At 49.6% G+C, this 6,123-nt stretch overlaps 1 non-coding gene across 1 annotated transcript; it reads left to right on the top strand.

The window, feature by feature from the left end:
* The first annotated feature begins 1,221 nt into the window (after window positions 1-1,221).
* On the top strand, window positions 1,222-1,387 carry LOC134951550 (U1 spliceosomal RNA). The gene has a single exon (XR_010184270.1). It is a non-coding gene; the product is annotated as a U1 spliceosomal RNA (small nuclear RNA).
* Window positions 1,388-6,123: the final 4,736 nt, after the last annotated feature.

Here is a 6,123-nt window from a genome sequence, read left to right as displayed (position 1 = left end):
ACAAAAGATTAGACAAGGCTGAAGCTTTGGGACAGTCAGGGTCTCAACCCATGCCTGATCCTATGTCGCAGGGACTGTCAGGGTCTCATAAGTGCCCACTATCCAGATTGTTGACACAGATACCGACACGGATTCTGACTCCAGTGTCGATTACGATGATGCAAAGTTACAGCCAAAATTGGCAAAATACATTTGATATATGATTATGGCAATAAAAGATGTTTTGCACATCACAGAGGAGCCCCCTATCCCTGACAAGAGGGTACATATGTACAAGGGAAAGAAGCCTGAGGTAACCTTTTCCCCTCACACGAGCTGAACGAGTTATGTGAAAAAGCTTGGGAATCTCCTGCAGATTTCCAAAAGGATTCTTATGGCGTATCCTTTCCCATCAACGGATAGGTTACGATGGGAATCCTCCCCTTGGGTGGACAAAGCATTAACACGCTTATCCAAGAAGTTAGCCCTCCCGTCCCAGGATACGGCTACCCTCAAAGAGTCTGCTGACCGCAAACAGGAGATTACCCTGAAGTCCATTTATACACATTCAGGTACCTTACTCAGACCGGCAATTGCGTCGGCCTGGGTGTGTATGTGTAGTGCTGTAGCGGCATGGACGGATACTCTAGATAAGGATACTATTTTATTGCCCCTGGGGCATATAAGAGATGCTGTCCTATATATGTGTGTATGCAAACTACAGGTGGTGCTGCATGGCTCACACCCTTTTACTTGTCTTGTAGAGCAACTCTGGAGCTGTTACTGGGTCCAGCTGCTGCAAGAAATCAGCTTGAATGCTTCAGGGGCTGGGGCATGGCCAACATGAGCCCCACACTGATGGGGGTGTATAAAGCGATCTAGGGGTCATCCAAGCGCAACCCCACAAAGGCCGCCATGCCCTGCGTGACCATTTTCTCTTTTCATATGCAGACGAGGGTTGCAGCCAACTATACCCATTGCTTGGATGACATCACCATATGCGAATCCATCTGCTGCAGGCCTTCCCCCAGGAATGCTTGCACTAGTTGTTGCATTTGGTTTGTTGTTTGGGGGGTGCTTCAGTATTAGGCAGCCTTCTTCCCTCACACATTCGTCTGAAAATGTGTTCTCCCTGCAGTTGTTGTCCCCAGATGAGAGTTCCCTTGTGCTGCCTCAGTTGAATCTCCTTTACTTGACGGAGGTGTGCCTGAGCAGCGGCCCTCCCCAGCCCTATCTCAAATCATACTTATTTTGCTTAGGTGATTCCATGGTCATGAAGATTGTTTTCCCAGGGTGAGGTTCATTCATTGCATTCTGGGTATGCTGACCTCTGTGATTTCCCCAAATGTGGGAATCTCGACTGCATAATTTGTGGTAGGGGGGGGGACTGCATTTGTGCTTTCCCCTGGTTGGCTCTGGTATAATTTAGATCTCATTGTCTCAGGTCTCTCTCCCGCCTAGTTTGCTGTCTGTTTCCACTTCTCTTTTCTTGAGCCCCTCCCTTCTATGCCCTTGCGCACTATCCTGACTTCTCCCGTCTGCTTACTTTGTGCCTTCCAACGCACAATGCGAACTACCGGTGGTGCTGCAGGGCCCACACCCCTTTACTTGTCTTGTAGAGCAGCTCTGAAGCTGTTACAGTGCCCAGCTGCTGCAAGAAATCAGCTTGAATGCTTCAGGGGCTGGGGCATGGCCAACATGAGCCCCACACCAAAGGAGGGTGGGGGGTGTTCAATGGGAACTAGGGGTCATCCAAGCGCCCCTTTTCTCTTTTCATATGCAGATGAGGGTTCCAGCCAACTTTGGCCCACTGCTTGGATGACATCACCGTATGCAAATCCGTCTGCTGCAGACCTTTCCCCAGGAATGCTTGTACTAGTTGTTGCATATGGTTTGATGTTTGAGGGTGCTTCAGTATTAGGCAGCCTTCCGCCCTCTCATTTTCATCTGAAAAGATGTGGTCTCCCTGCAGTTGTTGTCCCCAGACAAGAGTTCCCTTGTGCTTCCTCAGTTTAATCTCCTTAACTTGACGGGGGTGTGCTCGAGCAGCCGCCCTCCACAGCCCTATCCCAACACATGCTTTTCTTGCGTATGAGATCTCTTGATCATGAAGATAGTTCTCACAGGGTGAGGTTCATCCATTACATTTTAAAGTAGGAAGGTACAAATTACATATTCAAATTACATATATGTGCTGGATTCAAATGTTTTCCCCCCTTCCTTTCTCAATTGTGCCCATCAGCAGCTATTCTAATGTTGCTGCCAATGGGTGTGACACATTCATTTCTTCTGTGGGGTACACTGGACTCCACAAGGATTCACATTGGGGTGTAGAGTAGGATCTTGATCTGAGGCACCAACAGGCTCAAAGCTTTTGACTGTTCCCAAGATGCTCAGCGCCCCCTGCTCTATAACCTCGCTTCCATGAACAGGGAGCTCAGTTTGTAGTTGGTGCCTTCAGTAGCAGGCCACTTAACAGGGGGCTGCCTCAGGCAGCCTATTCTTAGCTATTAATTTTGACAAGAAAAGAAGAACTTTTTTTTATAAGAATCTACAAGGGCTGCAGCAGGTTAGGTCTAATAGACATCTTTACTACAGCTCCATCACTCCCAGCGGCGCAGTATACTCCCGTGCCCTGGTTGCTGGGTCACTGCAGCGGAGGCTCCGGTTTCTTCCTAAGGTCAGTCACACACACACCGCCCTCCGGGATCACGAGGCCGCTGATGAAAGGGAGGTAAGGGACTTCTGTGCCCACACTATACCGTGATCCAGCGTGGCTGTAGGGGGTGGGCCATGTGCGCACTGGCGTGGACACTGATTACTGGGCAGCCGCTCCACTAGCCACCAGGGACAGTTAAGGAGCACAGCTCTGGGGGGGTTTTCTCTTATATTAACCCCATTTTGTACTACCCGCAGTGCATTGTGATAGGTAATAGAGCCTGATTCAGGTTGGATTGCAATCGCAATAAGCAATCCAACTGCAAAAATTGCTAAGAGCATACGCATGCGCCTGCATTTTCTGCGGCACCCCGCAGATAATGCGATCGCTTCTGACTGTCAATCGGTGCTGGGGGGGGGGCAGCAACAATCCATTTCCAAGTCGGAGATGGAGCGGTGCATGGGCAGGGCTACAAAATGGGGTCGGCAACGGAGAAACAGGAGGCGTGGTCAGAGCTGCTGCATGACATCACATGCAGCAGCTGCGATCACAAAAATGGTGGCGGCTTCCTGCGCACACATACAGTCTGCACCAACAGGAGGCTAACCCATTTTTTATGATCACGCTGAACTGCACTGAGACTGCAATTTCAGCGTGGTCAAGAAGGGAGGCGGCATGCTGGGTGGCCCCAGCATGCGAACCAAAGGATTGCAAATTCTGTTACTTAGCAGAATTTGCAATCCTTACTGAATTAGGCCCATTGATTACAAAATGTATTTGTAAATATTTGAAGTTTTTCTTCAGGGACTAACACAAAAGATGCTTGGGGCTACTAACACATGGGTAAGCCACGTAAAGCTTCCCATGGGTCAGTGGCATCACAACGGGGTTGCGGCCCACACCCGAGTGTCACCCGCCAAGGGGGGTGACACCAAAGTGCCGGCTCCTCTTCAGTGACAGAATATGGGTGTTTCACTGTAACATTACGTGCAACACCCAGTTTCTGTCACTGTGCAGGAGCCAGCACCACTCACACACTAGTCCCCGGGTGCAGCACTCAACCCCCGGGATACCCGGAGCAACAAAATGGAGATTCAGGAAAACAGGCCACACCCCTACCTATGAGACCATGCCTCCTTTTTACCATTGCGCTGCTTATCTGCGCGCACTGCATTACAATCTCCCTCGCTGCCTCTCTGGGTGTCACCAATGATAGTGACACCTTTGCCATGCTTGTAGCAGCTGGTCCTAAGATCTACACCTCCAGCCCTGAGTGTTTGCCCTTGTGACTTGTTGATCATCATAGCGAAGCAGATTCTTACAGAAAACTGCAGGGGCTTAGATTGAAAAGAAAAACATTGACGAACCCATCATTTCAGCAACAGGGTCTGCCACACGGCTGACTGAAATGACTGGTTGGTTTGGGTCCCCACCAAAAAAGAAGCAATCAATCTCTCCTTGCACAAACTGGCTCTACAGAGGCAAGATGTCCACCTCATCATCCTCCGATTCCTCACCCCTTTCACTGTGTACATCGCCCCCCTCACATATTATTAATTCGTCCCCACTGGAATCCACCATCTCAGATCCCTGTGTACTTTCTGGAGGCAATTGCTGGTAAATGTCTCCACGGAGGAATTGATTATAATTCATTTTGATGATCATCATCTTCTCCACATTTTCTGGAAGTAACCTCGTACGCCGATTGCTGACAAGGTGAGCGGCTGCACTAAACACTCTTTTGGAGTACACACTGGAGGGAGGGCAACTTAGGTAGAATAAAGCCAGTTTGTGCAAGGGCCTCCAAATTGCCTCTTTTTCCTGCCAGTATACATACGGACTGTCTGACGTGCCTACCTGGATGCGGTCACTCATATAATCCTCCACCATTCTTTCAAAGGTGACAGAATCATATGTAGTGACAGTAGACGACATGTCAGTAATCGTTGCCAGGTCCTTCAGTCCGGACCAGATGTCAGTACTCACTTCAAACTGCCCTGCATCACCGCCAGCGGATGGGCTCGGAATTCTTAGCCTTTTCCTTGCACCCCCAGTTGCGGGAGAATGTGAAGGAGGAGCTGTTGACGGGTCACGTTCCGCTTGACTTGACAATTTTCTCACCAGCAGGTCTTTGAACCTCTGCAGACTTGTGTCTGCCGGAAAGAGAGATACAATGTAGGTTTTAAATCTAGGATCGAGCACGGTGGCCAAAATGTATTGCTCTGATTTCAACAGATTGAATCCTGGTTAAGCGAATTAAGGGCTCCATCCACAAGTCCCACATGCCTAGCGGAATCGCTCTGTTTTAGCTCCTCCTTCAATGTCTCCAGCTTCTTCTGCAAAAGCCTGGCAGTGTCTGAACTGACTTCACGTGTGGCAAGTTCAAAGGGTTGCAGAACCTTACACAACGTTGAAATCATTCTCCACTGCGCTTGAGTCAGGTGCATTCCCCCTCCTTTGTCTATATCGTGGGTAGATGTATAGGCTTGAATGGCCTTTTGCTGCTCCTCCATCCTCTGAAGCATATAGAGGGTTGAATTCCACCTCGTTACCACCTCTTGCTTCAGAGGATGGCAGGGCAGGTGCAGGAATGTTTGGTGGTGCTCCAGTCTTCGGCACGCGGTGGCTGAATGCAGAAAGTGGCCTGCAATTCTTCGGGCCACCGACAGCATCTCTTGCACGCCCCTGTCGTTTTTTAAAATAATTCTGCACCACCAAATTCAATGTATATGCAAAACATGGGACGTGCTGGAATTTGCCCAGATGTAATGCACGCACAATATTGGTGGCATTGTCCGATGTCACAAATCCCCAGGAGAGTCCAATTGGGGTAAGCCATTCTGCGATGATGTTCCTCAGTTTCCGTAAGAGGTTGTCAGCTGTGTGCCTCTTATGGAAAGCGGTGATACAAAGCGTAGTCTGCCTAGGAACGAGTTGGCATTTGCGAGATGCTGCTACTGGTGCCGCCGCTGCTGTTCTTGCTGCGGGAGGCAATACATCTACCCAGTGGGCTGTCACAGTCATATAGTCTGCCCTGCTCCACTTAACCACGGACATGTGGACTAGTGGACCTTGGGTACAACTGCATTTTTTAGGACACTGGTGACTCTTTTTCTGAGGTCTGTGTACATTTTCGGTATCGCCTGCCTAGAGAAATGGAACCTAGATGGCATTTGGTACCGGGGACACAGTACCTCAATCAAGTCTCTAGTTGCCTCTGAATTAACGATGGATACCGGAACCACGTTTCTCACCACCCAGGCTGACAAGACCTGAGTTATCCGCTTTGCAGCAGGATGACTGCTGTGATATTTCATCTTCCTCGCAAAGGACTGTTGGACAGTCGATTGCCTACTGGAAGTAGTACAAGTGGTCTTCCGACTTCCCCTCTGGGATGACGATCGACTCCCAGCAGCAACAACAGCAGCGCCAGCAGCAGTAGGCGTTACACTCAAGGATGCATCGGAGGAATCCCAGGCAGGAGA

The sequence above is a fragment of the Pseudophryne corroboree genome, chromosome 8, assembly GCF_028390025.1.
Source record: "Pseudophryne corroboree isolate aPseCor3 chromosome 8, aPseCor3.hap2, whole genome shotgun sequence".
NCBI classification, from domain to species: Eukaryota; Metazoa; Chordata; class Amphibia; order Anura; family Myobatrachidae; genus Pseudophryne; species Pseudophryne corroboree.
The sequence above is the reverse complement of the archived record's forward strand: the minus strand, read 5'-3'. Positions and strand labels throughout refer to the sequence as shown.